Genomic DNA, 16391 nt, shown 5'->3' with positions numbered 1-16391 from the left:
GATGGGGGTGGCGTTTCAGGGTTTAGGGCAGTGCAGTGGCGTTCTGGCAGTGTAGGGGTTCGTGCTGGGGCTGGTGTTTCAGGGTTTAGGGCAGTGCAGTGGTTTGCGGGCAGTGTAGGGGGTCGTGCTGGGGCTGGTGTTTCAGGGTTCAGTTCAGTGCAGTGGTTTTTGAGCAGTGTAGGGGGCCGTGCTGGGAGTGGTGTTTCAGGGTTTAGGGCAGTACAGTGATGTTCGGGCAGTGTAGGGGGTCGTGCTGTGGCTGGTGTTTCAGGGTTTAGGGCAGTGCAGTGGTGTTTGGGCAGTGTTGGGGGTCGTGCTGGGGCTGGTGTGTCTGGGTTTAGGGCAGTGCAGTAGTGTTCGGCCAGTGGGGGGGTCGTGCAGGGGGGCTGTTTCAGAGTTTAGGGCAGTGCAGTGGTGTTTGTGCAGTGTAGGGGGTAGTGCTGTGGCTGGTGTTTCAGGGTTTAGGGCAGTGCAGTAGTGTTTGGGCGGTGTAGGGGGTCGTGTTGGGGCTGGTGTTTCAGGGATGCAGTGGTGTTCGGGCAGTGTAGGTGGTCGTGCTGGGGTTGGTGTTTCAGGGTTTAGAGCAGTGCAGTGGTGTTCGGGCAGTGTAGAGGGTCCTGCTGGGGCTGGTGTTTCAGGGTTTAGGGCAGAGCAGTGGTGTTCAGGCAGTGTAGGGGGTCATGCTGGGTGTGGTGTTTCAGGATTTAGGGCAGTACAGTGGTGTTTGGGCAGTGTAAGAGGTCATGCAGGGGGTGGTGTTTCAGGGTTTAGGGCAGTGCAGTGGTGTTCAGGCAGTGTAGTGGGTCATGCAGGGGGTGGTGTTTCAGGGTTTAAGGCAAGGCAGTGGTTGTCAGGCAGTGTAGGGTGTCGTGCAGAGGGTGGTGTTTCAGGGTTTAGGGCAGTACAGTGATGTTGGAGCAGTGTAGGGGGTCTTGCTGGGGGGTGGTGTTTCTGGGTTTAGGGTAGTGCAGTGGTGTTTGGGCAGTGTAGGGGGTCTTGATGGGGGTGGTGTTTCAGGGTTTAGGGCAGTGCAGTGGTGTTCAGGCACTGTAGGGGGTCATGCAGGGGGTGGTGTTTCAGGGTTTAAGGCAAGGCAGTGGTGGTCAGGCAGTGTATGGGGTCGTGCAGAGGGTGGTGTTTCAGGGTTTAGGGCAGTGCAGTGATGTTTGGGCAGTGCAGGGGGTCTTGCTAGGGGTAGTGTTTCAGGGTTTAGGGTAGTGTAGTGCTGTTCGGGCAGTGCCGGGGGTCTTGCTGGGGGGTGGTGTTTCACGGTTTGGGCGGTGTAGTGATTTTCGGGCAGTGCAGGGGGTCGTGCAGGGGGTGGTGTTTCAGGGTTTAGGGCAGAGCAGTGGTGTTCAGGCAGTATAGGGGGTCGTGCAGGGGGTGGTGTTTCAGGGTTTAAGGCAGTGCAGTGGTGGTCGGGCAGTGTAGGGGGTCGTGCAGAGGGTGGTGTTTCAGGGTTTAGGGCAGTGCAGTGGTGTTCGGGCAGTGCAGGGGCTCTTGCTAGGGGTAGTGTTTCAGGGTTTAGGGTAGTGCAGTGCTGTTCGGGCAGTGCCGGGGGTCTTGCTGGGGGGTGGTATTTTGCAGTTTAGGGCAGTGCATTGATGTTCAGGCAGTGTAGGGGGTCTTGCTGGGGGGTGGTGTTTCAGGGTTTAGGGCAGTGCAGTGGTGTTTGGGCAGTGTAGGGGTTCTTGATGGGGGTGGCGTTTCAGGGTTTATGGTAGTGCAGTGGTGTTCTGGCATTGTAGGGGTTCGTGCTGGGGCTGGTTTTTCAGGGTTTAGGGCAGTGCAGTGGTTTGCGGGCAGTGTAGGGGGTCGTGCTGGGGCTGGTGTTTCAGGATTTAGGGAAGTGCAGTGGTGTTCGAGCAGTGTAGGGGGTCGTGCAGGGGGGCTGTTTCAGAGTTTAGGGCAGTGCTGTGGTGTTCGGGCAGTGTAGGGGGTCGTGCCGTGGCTGGTGTTTCAGGGTTTAGGGCAGAGCAGTGGTGTTCGGGCAGTGCAGGGGGTCATGCTGGGGTTGGTGTTTCAGGGTTTAGGGCAGTGCAGTGGCGTTCTGGCAGTGCAGGGGTTCGTGCTGGGGCTGGTGTTTCAGGGTTTAGGGCAGTGCAGTGGTTTGCGGGCAGTGTAGGGGGTCGTGCTGGGGCTGGTGTTTCAGGGTTCAGTTCAGTGCAGTGGTTTTTGAGCAGTGTAGGGGGCCGTGCTGGGAGTGGTGTTTCAGGGTTTAGGGCAGTACAGTGATGTTCGGGCAGTGTAGGGGGTCGTGCTGTGGCTGGTGTTTCAGGGTTAAGGGCAGTGCAGTGGTGTTTGGGCAGTGTTGGGGGTCGTGCTGGGGCTGGTGTGTCTGAGTTTAGGGCAGTGCAGTAGTGTTCGGCCAGTGGGGGGGTCGTGCAGAGGGGCTGTTTCAGAGTTTAGGGCAGTGCAGTGGTGTTTGTGCAGTGTAGGGGGTAGTGCTGTGGCTGGTGTTTCAGGGTTTAGGGCAGTGCAGTAGTGTTTGGGCAGTGTAGGGGGTCGTGTTGGGGCTGGTGTTTCAGGGATGCAGTGGTGTTCGGGCAGTGTAGGTGGTCGTGCTGGGGGTGGTGTTTCAGGGTTTAGGGCAGTGCAGTGGTGGTCGGGTAGTGTAGGGGGTCATGCAGGGGGTGGTGTTTCAGGGTCTAAGGCAGTGCAGTGGTGGTCGGGCAGTGTAGGGGGTCGTGCAGAGGGTGGTGTTTCAGGGTTTAGGGCAGTGCAGTGGTGTTCGGGCAGTGCAGGGGGTCATGCTAGGGGTAGTGTTTCAGGGTTTAGGGTAGTGCAGTGGTGTTCGGGCAGTGCCGGGGGTCTTGCTGGGGGTTGGTGTTTCACGGTTTAGGGCAGTGCAGTGATGTTCGGCCAGTGTAGGGGGTTTTGCTGGGGGGTGGTGTTTCAGGGTTTAGGGCAGTGCAGTGTTGTTTGGGCAGTGTAGGGGGTCTTGATGGGGGTGGCGTTTCAGGATTTAGGGCAGTGCAGTGGTGTTCTGGCAGTGTAGGGGTTCGTGCTGGGGCTGGTGTTTCAGGGTTTATGGCAGTGCAGCGGTTTGCGGGCAGTGTAGGGGGTTGTGCTGAGGCTGGTGTTTCAGGGTTTAGTTCAGTGCAGTGGTTTTTGAGCAGTGTAGGGGGCCGTGCTGGGAGTGGTGTTTCAGGGTTTAGGGCAGTACAGTGATGTTTGGGCAGTGTAGGGGGTCGTGCTGTGGCTGGTGTTTCAGGGTTTAGGGCAGTGCAGTGGTGTTTGGGCAGTGTAGGGGGTCGTGCTGGGGCTGGTGTGTCTGGATTTAGGGCAGTGCAGTAGTGTTCGGCCAGTGGGGGGGTCGTGCAGGGGGGCTGTTTCAGAGTTTAGGGCAGTGCAGTGGTGTTTGTGCAGTGTAGGGGGTAGTGCTGTGGCTGGTGTTTTAGTGTTTAGGGCAGTGCAGTAGTGTTTGGGCAGTGTAGGGGGTCGTGCTGGGGCTGGTGTGTCTGGGTTTAGGGCAGTGCAGTGATGTTCGGCCAGTGGGGGGGTCGTGCAGGGGGGCTGTTTCAGAGTTTAGGGCAGTGCAGTGGTGTTTGTGCAATGTAAGGGGTCATGCTGAGGCTGGTGTTTCAGGGTTGCAGTGTTGTTCGGGCAGTAGAGGGAGTCGTGCTGGGGGTAGTGTTTCAGGGTTTAGGGCAGATCAGTGTTGTTCAGGCAGTGTAGGGAGTCGTGCTGGGGTGGTGTTTCAGGATTTAGGGAAGTGCAGTGGTGTTCGAGCAGTGTAGGGGGTCATGCTCGGGGTGGTGTTTCAGAGTTTAGGGCCGTGCAGTAGTGTTCGGCCAGTGGGGGGGTCATGCAGGGGGGCTGTTTTAGAGTTTAGGGCAGTGCAGTGGTGTTCAGGCAGTATAGGGGGTCGTGCAGAGGGTGGTGTTTCAGGGTTTAGGGCAGTGCAGTGGTGTTCGGGCAGTGCAGGGGCTCTTGCTAGGGGTAGTGTTTCAGGGTTTAGGGTAGTGCAGTGCTGTTCGGGCAGTGCCGGGGGTCTTGCTGGGGGGTGGTATTTTGCAGTTTAGGGCAGTGCATTGATGTTCAGGCAGTGTAGGGGGTCTTGCTGGGGGGTGGTGTTTCAGGGTTTAGGGCAGGGCAGTGCAGGGGTGTTTGGGCAGTGTAGGGGTTCTTGATGGGGTGGCGTTTCAGGGTTTATGGTAGTGCAGTGGTGTTCTGGCATTGTAGGGGTTCGTGCTGGGGCTGGTTTTTCAGGGTTTAGGGCAGTGCAGTGGTTTGCGGGCAGTGTAGGGGGTCGTGCTGGGGCTGGTGTTTCAGGATTTAGGGAAGTGCAGTGGTGTTCGAGCAGTGTAGGGGGTCGTGCAGGGGGGCTGTTTCAGAGTTTAGGGCAGTGCTGTGGTGTTCGGGCAGTGTAGGGGGTCGTGCCGTGGCTGGTGTTTCAGGGTTTAGGGCAGAGCAGTGGTGTTCGGGCAGTGCAGGGGGTCATGCTGGGGTTGGTGTTTCAGGGTTTAGGGCAGTGCAGTGGCGTTCTGGCAGTGCAGGGGTTCGTGCTGGGGCTGGTGTTTCAGGGTTTAGGGCAGTGCAGTGGTTTGCGGGCAGTGTAGGGGGTCGTGCTGGGGCTGGTGTTTCAGGGTTCAGTTCAGTGCAGTGGTTTTTGAGCAGTGTAGGGGGCCGTGCTGGGAGTTGTGTTTCAGGGTTTAGGGCAGTACAGTGATGTTCGGGCAGTGTAGGGGTTCGTGCTGTGGCTGGTGTTTCAGGGTTTAGGGCAGTGCAGTGGTGTTTGTGCAGTGTAGGGGGTAGTGCTGTGGCTGGTGTTTCAGGGTTTAGGGCAGTGCAGTAGTGTTTGGGCAGTGTAGGGGGTCGTGTTGGGGCTGGTGTTTCAGGGATGCAGTGGTGTTCGGGCAGTGTAGGTGGTCGTGCTGGGGGGTGGTGTTTCAGGGTTTAGGGCAGTGCAGTGGTGGTCGGGTAGTGTAGGGGGTCATGCAGGGGGTGGTGTTTCAGGGTCTAAGGCAGTGCAGTGGTGGTCGGGCAGTGTAGGGGGTCGTGCAGAGGGTGGTGTTTCAGGGTTTAGGGCAGTGCAGTGGTGTTCGGGCAGTGCAGGGGGTCATGCTAGGGGTAGTGTTTCAGGGTTTAGGGTAGTGCAGTGGTGTTCGGGCAGTGCCGGGGGTCTTGCTGGGGGTTGGTGTTTCACGGTTTAGGGCAGTGCAGTGATGTTCGGCCAGTGTAGGGGGTTTTGCTGGGGGGTGGTGTTTCAGGGTTTAGGGCAGTGCAGTGTTGTTTGGGCAGTGTAGGGGGTCTTGATGGGGGTGGCGTTTCAGGATTTAGGGCAGTGCAGTGGTGTTCTGGCAGTGTAGGGGTTCGTGCTGGGGCTGGTGTTTCAGGGTTTATGGCAGTGCAGCGGTTTGCGGGCAGTGTAGGGGGTTGTGCTGAGGCTGGTGTTTCAGGGTTTAGTTCAGTGCAGTGGTTTTTGAGCAGTGTAGGGGGCCGTGCTGGGAGTGGTGTTTCAGGGTTTAGGGCAGTACAGTGATGTTCGGGCAGTGTAGGGGGTCGTGCTGTGGCTGGTGTTTCAGGGTTTAGGGCAGTGCAGTGGTGTTTGGGCAGTGTAGGGGGTCGTGCTGGGGCTGGTGTGTCTGGATTTAGGGCAGTGCAGTAGTGTTCGGCCAGTGGGGGGGTCGTGCAGGGGGGCTGTTTCAGAGTTTAGGGCAGTGCAGTGGTGTTTGTGCAGTGTAGGGGGTAGTGCTGTGGCTGGTGTTTTAGTGTTTAGGGCAGTGCAGTAGTGTTTGGGCAGTGTAGGGGGTCGTGCTGGGGCTGGTGTGTCTGGGTTTAGGGCAGTGCAGTGATGTTCGGCCAGTGGGGGGGTCGTGCAGGGGGGCTGTTTCAGAGTTTAGGGCAGTGCAGTGGTGTTTGTGCAATGTAAGGGGTCATGCTGAGGCTGGTGTTTCAGGGTTGCAGTGTTGTTCGGGCAGTAGAGGGAGTCGTGCTGGGGGTAGTGTTTCAGGGTTTAGGGCAGATAAGTGTTGTTCAGGCAGTGTAGGGGGTCGTGCTGGGGGTGGTGTTTCAGGATTTAGGGAAGTGCAGTGGTGTTCGAGCAGTGTAGGGGGTCATGCTCGGGGTGGTGTTTCAGAGTTTAGGGCCGTGCAGTAGTGTTCGGCCAGTGGGGGGGGTCATGCAGGGGGGCTGTTTTAGAGTTTAGGGCAGTGCAGTGGTGTTCGGGCAGTGTAGGGGGTCGTGCTGTGGCTGGTGTTTCAGAGTTTAGGGCAGAGCAGTGGTGTTCGGGCAGTGTAGGAGTTCGTGCTGGGGTGGTGTTTCAGTATTTAGGGCAGTGCAGTGTTGTTCGGGCAGTGTAGGGGGTCGTGCAGGGGGTGGTGTTTCAGGGTTTAGGGCAGTGCAGTGGTGTTTGGGCAGTGTAGGGGGTCTTGATGGGGGTGGCGTTTCAGGGTTTAGGGCAGTGCAGTGGCGTTCTGGCAGTGTAGGGGTTCGTGCTGGGGCTGGTGTTTCAGAGTTTAGGGCAGTGCAGTGGTTTGCGGGCAGTGTAGGGGGTCGTGCTGGGGCTGGTGTTTCAGGGTTCAGTTCAGTGCAGTGGTTTTTGAGCAGTGTAGGGGGCCGTGCTGGGAGTGGTGTTTCAGGGTTTAGGGCAGTACAGTGATGTTCGGGCAGTGTAGGGGGTCGTGCTGTGGCTGGTGTTTCAGGGTTTAGGGCAGTGCAGTGGTGTTTGGGCAGTGTTGGGGGTCGTGCTGGGGCTGGTGTGTCTGGGTTTAGGGCAGTGCAGTAGTGTTCGGCCAGTGGGGGGGTCGTGCAGGGGGGCTGTTTCAGAGTTTAGGGCAGTGCAGTGGTGTTTGTGCAGTGTAGGGGGTAGTGCTGTGGCTGGTGTTTCAGGGTTTAGGGCAGTGCAGTAGTGTTTGGGCGGTGTAGGGGGTCGTGTTGGGGCTGGTGTTTCAGGGATGCAGTGGTGTTCGGGCAGTGTAGGTGGTCGTGCTGGGGTTGGTGTTTCAGGGTTTAGAGCAGTGCAGTGGTGTTCGGGCAGTGTAGAGGGTCATGCTGGGGCTGGTGTTTCAGGGTTTAGGGCAGAGCAGTGGTGTTCAGGCAGTGTAGGGGGTCATGCTGGGTGTGGTGTTTCAGGATTTAGGGCAGTACAGTGGTGTTTGGGCAGTGTAAGAGGTCATGCAGGGGGTGGTGTTTCAGGGTTTAGGGCAGTGCAGTGGTGTTCAGGCAGTGTAGTGGGTCATGCAGGGGGTGGTGTTTCAGGGTTTAAGGCAAGGCAGTGGTTGTCAGGAAGTGTAGGGTGTCGTGCAGAGGGTGGTGTTTCAGGGTTTAGGGCAGTACAGTGATGTTGGGGCAGTGTAGGGGGTCTTGCTGGGGGGTGGTGTTTCTGGGTTTAGGGCAGTGCAGTGGTGTTTGGGCAGTGTAGGGGGTCTTGATGGGGGTGGTGTTTCAGGGTTTAGGGCAGTACAGTGGTGTTCAGGCACTGTAGGGGGTCATGCAGGGGGTGGTGTTTCAGGGTTTAAGGCAAGGCAGTGGTGGTCAGGCAGTGTATGGGGTCGTGCAGAGGGTGGTGTTTCAGGGTTTAGGGCAGTGCAGTGATGTTTGGGCAGTGCAGGGGGTCTTGCTAGGGGGTAGTGTTTCAGGGTTTAGGGTAGTGTAGTGGTGTTCGGGCAGTGCCGGGGGTCTTGCTGGGGGGTGGTGTTTCACGGTTTAGGGCGGTGCAGTGATGTTCGGGCAGTGCAGGGGGTCGTGCAGGGGGTGGTGTTTCAGGGTTTAGGGCAGAGCAGTGGTGTTCAGGTAGTATAGGGGGTCGTGCAGGGGGTGGTGTTTCAGGGTTTAAGGCAGTGCAGTGGTGGTTGGGCAGTGTAGGGGGTCGTGCAGAGGGTGGTGTTTCAGGGTTTAGGGCAGTGCAGTGGTGTTCGGGCAGTGCAGGGGCTCTTGCTAGGGGTAGTGTTTCAGGGTTTAGGGTAGTGCAGTGCTGTTCGGGGAGTGCCGGGGGTCTTGCTGGGGGGTGGTTTTTTGCAGTTTAGGGCAGTGCAGTGATGTTCGGGCAGTGTAGGGGGTCTTGCTGGGGGGTGGTGTTTCAGGGTTTAGGGCAGTGCAGTGGTGTTTGGGCAGTGTAGGGGTTCTTGATGGGGGTGGCGTTTCAGGGTTTATGGTAGTGCAGTGGTGTTCTGGCATTGTAGGGGTTCGTGCTGGGGCTGGTTTTTCAGGGTTTAGGGCAGTGCAGTGGTTTGCGGGCAGTGTAGGGGGTCGTGCTGGGGCTGGTGTTTCAGGATTTAGGGAAGTGCAGTGGTGTTCGAGCAGTGTAGGGGGTCGTGCAGGGGGGCTGTTTCAGAGTTTAGGGCAGTGCAGTGGTGTTCGGGCAGTGTAGGGGGTCGTGCTGTGGCTGGTGTTTCAGGGTTTAGGGCAGAGCAGTGGTGTTCGGGCAGTGCAGGGGGTCATGCTGGGGTTGGTGTTTCAGGGTTTAGGGCAGTGCAGTGGTGTTTGGGCATTGTAGGGGGTCTTGATGGGGGTGGCGTTTCAGGGTTTAGGGCAGTGCAGTGGAGTTCTGGCAGTGCAGGGGTTCGTGCTGGGGCTGGTGTTTCAGGGTTTAGGGCAGTGCAGTGGTTTGCGGGCAGTGTAGGGGGTCGTGCTGGGGCTGGTGTTTCAGGGTTCAGTTCAGTGCAGAGGTTTTGGAGCAGTGTAGGGGGCCGTGCTGGGAGTGGTGTTTCAGGGTTTAGGGCAGTACAGTGATGTTCGGGCAGTGTAGGGGGTCGTGCTGTGGCTGGTGTTTCAGGGTTTAGGGCAGTGCAGTGGTGTTTGGGCAGTGTTGGGGGTCGTGCTGGGGCTGGTGTGTCTGGGTTTAGGGCAGTGCAGTAGTGTTCGGCCAGTGGGGGGGTCGTGCAGGGGGGCTGTTTCAGAGTTTAGGGCAGTGCAGTGGTGTTTGTGCAGTGTAGGGGGTAGTGCTGTGGCTGGTGTTTCAGGGTTTAGGGCAGTGCAGTAGTGTTTGGGCGGTGTAGGGGGTCGTGTTGGGGCTGGTGTTTCAGGGATGCAGTGGTGTTCGGGCAGTGTAGGTGGTCGTGCTGGGGTTGGTGTTTCAGGGTTTAGGGCAGTGCAGTAGTGTTCGGCCAGTGGGGGGGTCGTGCAGGGGGGCTGTTTCAGAGTTTAGGGCAGTGCAGTGGTGTTTGTGCAGTGTAGGGGGTAGTGCTGTGGCTGGTGTTTCAGGGTTTAGGGCAGTGCAGTAGTGTTTGGGCGGTGTAGGGGGTCGTGTTGGGGCTGGTGTTTCAGGGATGCAGTGGTGTTCGGGCAGTGTAGGTGGTCGTGCTGGGGTTGGTGTTTCAGGGTTTAGAGCAGTGCAGTGGTGTTCGGGCAGTGTAGAGGGTCATGCTGGGGCTGGTGTTTCAGGGTTTAGGGCAGAGCAGTGGTGTTCAGGCAGTGTAGGGGGTCATGCTGGGTGTGGTGTTTCAGGATTTAGGGCAGTACAGTGGTGTTTGGGCAGTGTAAGAGGTCATGCAGGGGGTGGTGTTTCAGGGTTTAGGGCAGTGCAGTGGTGTTCAGGCAGTGTAGTGGGTCATGCAGGGGGTGGTGTTTCAGGGTTTAAGGCAAGGCAGTGGTTGTCAGGAAGTGTAGGGTGTCGTGCAGAGGGGGGTGTTTCAGGGTTTAGGGCAGTACAGTGATGTTGGGGCAGTGTAGGGGGTCTTGCTGGGGGGTGGTGTTTCTGGGTTTAGGGCAGAGCACTGGTATTTGGGCAGTGTAGGGGGTCTTGATGGGGGTGGTGTTTCAGGGTTTAGGGCAGTGCAATGGTGTTCAGGCACTGTAGGGGGTCATGCAGGGGGTGGTGTTTCAGGGTTTAAGGCAAGGCAGTGGTGGTCAGGCAGTGTATGGGGTCGTGCAGAGGGTGGTGTTTCAGGGTTTAGGGCAGTGCAGTGATGTTTGGGCAGTGCAGGGGGTCTTGCTAGGGGTAGTGTTTCAGGGTTTAGGGTAGTGTAGTGGTGTTCGGGCAGTGCCGGGGGTCTTGCTGGGGGGCGGTGTTTCACAGTTTAGGGCGGTGCAGTGATGTTCGGGCAGTGCAGGGGGTCGTGCAGGGGGTGGTGTTTCAGGGTTTAGGGCAGAGCAGTGGTGTTCAGGCAGTATAGAGGATCGTGCAGGGGGTGGTGTTGCAGGGTTTAAGCAGTGCAGTGGTGGTCGGGCAGTGTAGGGGGTCGTACAGAGGGTGGTGTTTCAGGGTTTAGGGCAGTGCAGTGGTGTTCAAGCAGTGCAGGGGCTCTTGCTAGGGGTAGTGTTTCAGGGTTTAGGGTAGTGCAGTGCCGTTCGGGCAGTGCCGGGGGTCTTGCTGGGGGGTGGTTTTTCGCAGTTTAGGGCAGTGCAGTGATGTTCGGGCAGTGTAGGGGGTCTTGCTGGGGGGTGGTGTTTCAGGGTTTAGGGCAGTGCAGTGGTGTTTGGGCAGTGTAGGGGTTCTTGATGGGTGTGGCGTTTCAGGGTTTATGGTAGTGCAGTGGTGTTCTGGCATTGTAGGGGTTCATGCTGGGGCTGGTTTTTCAGGGTTTAGGGCAGTGCAGTGGTTTGCGGGCAGTGTAGGGGGTCGTGCTGGGGCTGGTGTTTCAGGGTTTAGTTCAGTGCAGTGGTTTTTGAGCAGTGTAGGGGGCCATGCTGGGAGTGGTGTTTCAGGGTTTAGGGCATTACAGTGGTGTTGGGGCAGTGTAGGGGGTCTTGCTGTGGCTGGTGTTTCAGGGTTTAGGGCAGTGCAGTGGTGTTTGGGCAGTGTAGGGGGTCATGCTGGGGCTGGTGTGTCTGGGTTTAGGGCAGTGCAGTGGTGTTTGGGCAATATAAGGGGTCGTGCTGAGGCTGGTGTTTCAGGGTTGCAGTGGTGTTCGGGCAGTGTAGCGGGTAGTGCTGGGGGTAGTGTTTCTGGGTTTAGTGTAGTGCAGTGGTGTTCGGGCATTGGAGGGGGCCATGCTGGGGCTGGAGTTTCAGGGTTTAGGGCAGATCAGTGTTGTTCAGGCAGTGTAGGGGGTCGTGCTGGGGGTGGTGTTTCAGGATTTAGGGAAGTGCAGTGGTGTTCGAGAAGTGTAGGGGGTCATGCTCGGGGTGGTGTTTCAGAGTTTAGGGCGGTGCAGTAGTGTTCGGCCAGTGGGGGAGTCGTGCAGGGGGGCTGTTTCAGAGTTTAGGGTAGTGCAGTGGTGTTCAGGCAGTGTAGGGGGTCGTGCTGGGGGTGGTGTTTCAGGATTTAGGGCAGTGCAGTGTTGTTCGGGCAGTGTAGGGGTCGTGCAGGGGGTTGTTTTTCAGGGTTTAGGGCAGTGCAGTGTTGTTCGGCCAGTGTAGGGGGTCATGCAGGGGGTGGTGTTTCAGAGTTTATGGCTGTGCAGTGGTGTTCGGGCAGTGTAGGGAGTCGTGCAGGGGGTGGTGGTTCAGGGTTTAGGGCAGTGCAGTGGTGTTTGGGCAGTGTAGGGGGTCATACAGGGGGTGGTGTTTCAGGGTTTAAGGCAGGGCAGTGGTGGTCAGGCAGTGTAGGGGGTCGTTCAGAGGGTGGTGTTTCAGGGTTTAGGGCAGTGCAGTGGTGTTCGGGCAGTGCAAGGGGTCTTGCTAGGGGTAGTGTTTCAGGGTTTAGGGTAATGTAGTGGTGTTCGGGCAGTGCCGGGGGTCTTGCTGGGGGTGGTGTTTTACGGTTTAGGGCAGTGCAGTGATGTTCGGGAAGTGCAGGGCGTCGTGCAGGGGGTGGTGTTTCAGGGTTTACGGCAGTGCAGTGGTGTTCAGGCAGTGTAGGGGGTCATGCAGGGGGTGGTATTTCAGGGTCTAAGGCAGTGCAGTGGTGGTCGGGCAGTGTAGGGGGTCGTGCAGAGGGTGGTGTTTCAGGGTTTAGGGCAGTGCAGTGGTGTTCGGGCAGTGCAGGGGGTCTTGCTAGGGGTAGGGTTTCAGGGTTTAGGGTAGTGCAGTGGTGTTCGGGCAGTGCCGGGGGTCTTGCTGGGGGTTGGTGTTTCACAGTTTAGGGCAGTGCAGTGATGTTCGGGCAGTGTAGGGGGTCTTGCTGGGGGGTGGTGTTTCAGGGTTTAGGGCAGTGCAGTGTTGTTTGGGCAGTGTAGGGGGTCTTGATGGGGGTGGCGTTTCAGAGTTTATGGCAGTGCAGTGGTGTTCTGGCAGTGTAGGGGTTCGTGCTGGGGCTGGTGTTTCAGGGTTTATGGCAGTGCAGCGGTTTGCGGGCAGTGTAGGGGGTTGTGCTGGGGCTGGTGTTTCAGGGTTTAGTTCAGTGCAGTGTTTTTTGAGCAGTGTAGGGGGCCGTGCTGGGAGTGGTGTTTCAGGGTTTAGGGCAGTACAGTGATGTTCGGGCAGTGTAGGGGGTCGTGCTGTGGCTGGTGTTTCAGGGTTTAGGGCAGTGCAGTGGTGTTTGGGCAGTGTAGGGGGTCATGCTGGGGCTGGTGTGTCTGGATTTAGGGCAGTGCAGTAGTGTTCGGCCAGTGGGGGGGTCGTGCAGGGGGGCTGTTTCAGAGTTTAGGTCAGTGCAGTGGTGTTTGTGCAGTGTAGTGGGTAGTGCTGTGGCTGGTGTTTCAGGGTTTAGGGCAGTGCAGTAGTGTTTGGGCAGTGTAGGGGGTCGTGCTGGGGCTGGTGTGTCTGGGTTTAGGGCAGTGCAGTGATGTTAGGCCAGTGGGGGGGTCGTGCAGGGGGGCTGTTTCAGAGTTTAGGGCAGTGCAGTGGTGTTTGTGCAATGTAAGGGGTCATGCTGAGGCTGGTGTTTCAGGGTTGCAGTGGTGTTCGGGCAGTAGAGGGAGTCGTGCTGGGGGTAGTGTTTCAGGGTTTAGGGCAGATCAGTGTTGTTCAGGCAGTGTAGGGGGTCGTGCTGGGGGTGGTGTTTCAGGATTTAGGGAAGTGCAGTGGTGTTCGAGCAGTGTAGGGGGTCATGCTCGGGGTGGTGTTTCAGAGTTTAGGGCCGTGCAGTAGTGTTCGGCCAGTGGGGGGGTTGTGCAGGGGGGCTGTTTCAGAGTTTAGGGCAGTGCAGTGGTGTTCGGGCAGTGTAGGGGGTCGTGCTGTGGCTGGTGTTTCAGGGTTTAGGGCAGAGCAGTGGTGTTCGGGCAGTGTAGGAGTTCGTGCTGGGGGTGGTGTTTCAGTATTTAGGGCAGTGCAGTGTTGTTCGGGCAGTGTAGGGGGTCGTGCAGGGAGTGGTGTTTTTGGGTTTAGGGCAGTGCAGTGGTGTTTGGGCAGTGTAGGGGGTCTTGATGGGGGTGGCGTTTCAGGGTTTAGGGCAGTGCAGTGGCGTTCTGGCAGTGTAGGGGTTACTGCTGGGGCTGGTGTTTCAGGGTTTAGGGCAGTGCAGTGGTTTGCGGGCAGTGTAGGGGGTTGTGCTGGGGCTGGTGTTTCATGGTTTAGATCAGTGCAGTGGTTTTTGAGCAGTGTAGGGGGCCGTGCTGGGAGTGGTGTTTCAGGGTTTAGGGCAGTACAGTGATGTTCGGGCAGTGTAGGGGGTCATGCTGTGGCTGGTGTTTCAGGGTTTAGGGCAGGGCAGTGGTGTTTGGGCAGTGTTGGGGGTCGTGCTGGGGCTGGTGTGTCTGGGTTTAGGGCAGTGCAGTAGTGTTCGGCCAGTGGGGGGGTCGTGCAGGGGGGCTGTTTCAGAGTTTAGGGCAGTGCTGTGGTGTTTGTGCAGTGTAGGGGGTCGTGCTGTGGCTGGTGTTTCAGGGTTTAGGGCAGTGCATTAGTGTTTGGGCAGTGTAGGTGGTCGTGCTGGGGCTGGTGTTTCAGGGTTTTGGGCAGTGCAGTGGTGTTCGGGCAGTGTAGGGGGTCGAGCTGGGGCTGGTGTTTCAGGGTTTAGGGCAGTGCAGTGATGTTCGGCCAGTGGGGGGTTTGTGCAGGGGGGCTGTTTCAGAGTTTAGGGCAGTGCAGTGGTGTTCGTGCAATGTAAGGGGTCATGCTGAGGCTGGTGTTTCAGGGTTGCAGTGGTGTTCGGGCAGTGTAGGGAGTCGTGCTGGGGGTAGTGTTTCAGGGTTTAGGGCAGATCAGTGTGGTTCAGGCAGTGTAGGGGTCGTGCTGGGGTGGTGTTTCAGGATTTAGGGAAGTGCAGTGGTGTTCGAACAGTGTAGGGGGTCATGCTCGGGTGGTGTTTCAGAGTTTAGGGCCGTGCAGTAGTGTTCGGCCAGTGGGGGGGTCATGCAGGGGGGCTGTTTCAGAGTTTAGGGCAGTGCAGTGGTGTTCGGGCAGTGTAGAGGGTCGTGCTGTGGCTGGTGTTTCAGGGTTTAGGGCAGAGCAGTGTTGTTCGGGCAGTGTAGGGGGTCGTGCAGGGGGTTATTTTTCAGGATTTAGGGCAGTGCAGTGTTGTTTGTCCGGTGTAGGGGGTCGTGCAGGGGTCGGTGTTTCAGAGTTTAGGGCTGTTCAGTGGTATTCGGGCAGTGTAGGGACTCGTTTCGGGGGTGGTGTTTCAGGGTTTAGGGCAGTGCAGTGGTGGTCGGGCATTGTAGGGGGTCGTGCTGTGGGTGATGTTTCAGGGTATAGGGCAGTGCAGTGGTGTTCGTGCGGTGTAGGGGGTCATGCTAGGGTTAGTATTTCAGGGTTTAGGGTAGTATAGTGGTGTTCAGGCAGTGCCGGGCGTTCTTGCTGGGTTTAGGAAAGTGTAGGGTATCATGCAGGGGGTGGTGTTTCTTGGTTTAGGGCAGTGCAGTGGTTTTCGGGCAGTGTAAGGGGTCTTGCTGGGGGGTAGTGTTTCAGGGTTTAGAGCAGTGCAGTGGTGTTCGGGCAGTGTAGGGGTCGTTCTAGGGCTGGTGTTTCAGGGTTTAGGGCAGTGCAGTGGTGTTCGGCAGTGTAGGGGGTCATGCAGGGGTCGGTGTTTCAGAGATTAGGGCTGTTCAGTGGTGTTCGGGCAGTGTAGGGAGTCGTGCAGGGGGTGGTGTTTCAGGGTTTAGGGCAGTGCAGTGGTGTTTGGGCAGTGTAGGGGGTCGTGCAGGGGGTGGTGTTTCAGGGTTTAGGGCAGTGCAGTGGTGGTTGGGCATTGTAGGGGGTCGTGCAGTGGGTGATGTTTCAGGGTATAGGGCAGTGCAGTGGTGTTCGTGCGGTGTAGGGGGTCATGCTAGGGGTAGTATTTCAGGGTTTAGTGTAGTATAGTGGTGTTCAGGCAGTGCCGGGCGTTCTTGCTGGGGGGTGGTGTTTCAGGGTTTAGGGCAGTGCAGTGGTGTTCAGGCAGTGTAGGGGGTCATGCTGGGGTGGTGTTTCAGGATTTAGGGCAGTGCAGTGGTGTTCGAGCAGTGTGGGGGGTCATGCTCAGGGTGGTGTTTCAGGGTTTAGGGCAGTGCAGTGGTGTTCGGATAGTGGGGGGGTCATGCAGGGGGGGCTGTTTCAGGGTTTAGGGCAATGCAGTGGTGGCTGGGCAGTGTAGGGGGTCGTGCAGGGGAGGGTGTTTCACCGTGTAGGGCAGTGCAGGTGTGGTCGGACAGTATAGGGGGTCATGCAAGGGATGGTGTTTCAGGGTTTAGGACAGTGTAGGGTATCGTGCAGGGGGTGGTGTTTCTTGGTTTAGGGCAGTGCAGTGGTGTTCTGGCAGTGTAGGGGTCGTTCTAGGGCTGGTGTTTCAGGGTTTAGGGCAGTGCAGTGGTGTTCGGCAGTGTAGGGGGATGTGCGGGGGTGGTGTTTTAGGGTTTAGGACAGAGCAGTGGTGTTCGGGCAGTGTAGGTGGTCGTGCCGGGGGTGGCGTTTCAGGGTTTAGGGTAGTGCAGTTCTGTTCGGGCAGTGTAGGGGGTCAAGCAGGGGGTGGTGTTTCAGGGTTTAGGGCAGTGCAGTGGTGCTCGGGCAGTGTAGGGGATGTGTGGGGGTGGTGTTTTATGGATTAGGGCAGAGCAGTGGTTTTCGGGCAGTGTTGGGGGATGTGCGGGGGGTAGTGTTTCAGGGTTTAGGGTAGTGCAGTGGTGTTCGGGCAGTGTAGGGGTCGTTCTAGGGCTGGTGTTTCAGGATTTAGGGCAGTGCAGTGGTGTTCGGCAGTGTAGGGGGATGTGTGGGGGTGGTGTTTTATGGTTTAGGGCAGAGCAGTGGTGTTCGGGCAGTGTTGGGGGATGTGCGGGGGTGGTGTTTTAGGGTTTAGGGCAGAGCAGTGGTGTTCAGGCAGTGTAGGTGGTCGTGCCGGGGGTGGCGTTTCAGGGTTCAGGGTAGTGCAGTTCTGTTCGGGCAGTGTAGGGGGTCAAGCAGGGGGTGGTGTTTCAGGATTTAGGGCAGTGCAGTGGTGTTCTGGCAGTGTAGGGGGATGTGCGGGGGTTGTGTTTTAGGGTTCAGGGCAGAGCAGTGGTGTTAGGGCAGTGTAGGGGGATGTGCGTGTGGTGTTTTAGGGTTTAGGGCAGAGCAGTGATGTTCGGGCAGTGTAGGGGGTCTTGCTGGGTTTGGTGTATCAGAGTTTAGGGCAGTGGTGTTCGGGCAGTGCAGGGAGTCTTGCTAGGGGTGGTGTTTCAGGGTTTAGGGCAGTGCAGTGGTGTTCAGGCAGTGTAGGGGGTTGTGGTGAGGGTGGT

Source organism: Triturus cristatus, chromosome 1_1, assembly GCF_964204655.1.
Source record: "Triturus cristatus chromosome 1_1, aTriCri1.1, whole genome shotgun sequence".
In the NCBI taxonomy this organism is placed as follows: Eukaryota; Metazoa; Chordata; class Amphibia; order Caudata; family Salamandridae; genus Triturus; species Triturus cristatus.
This window is presented reverse-complemented; position numbering follows the sequence as displayed.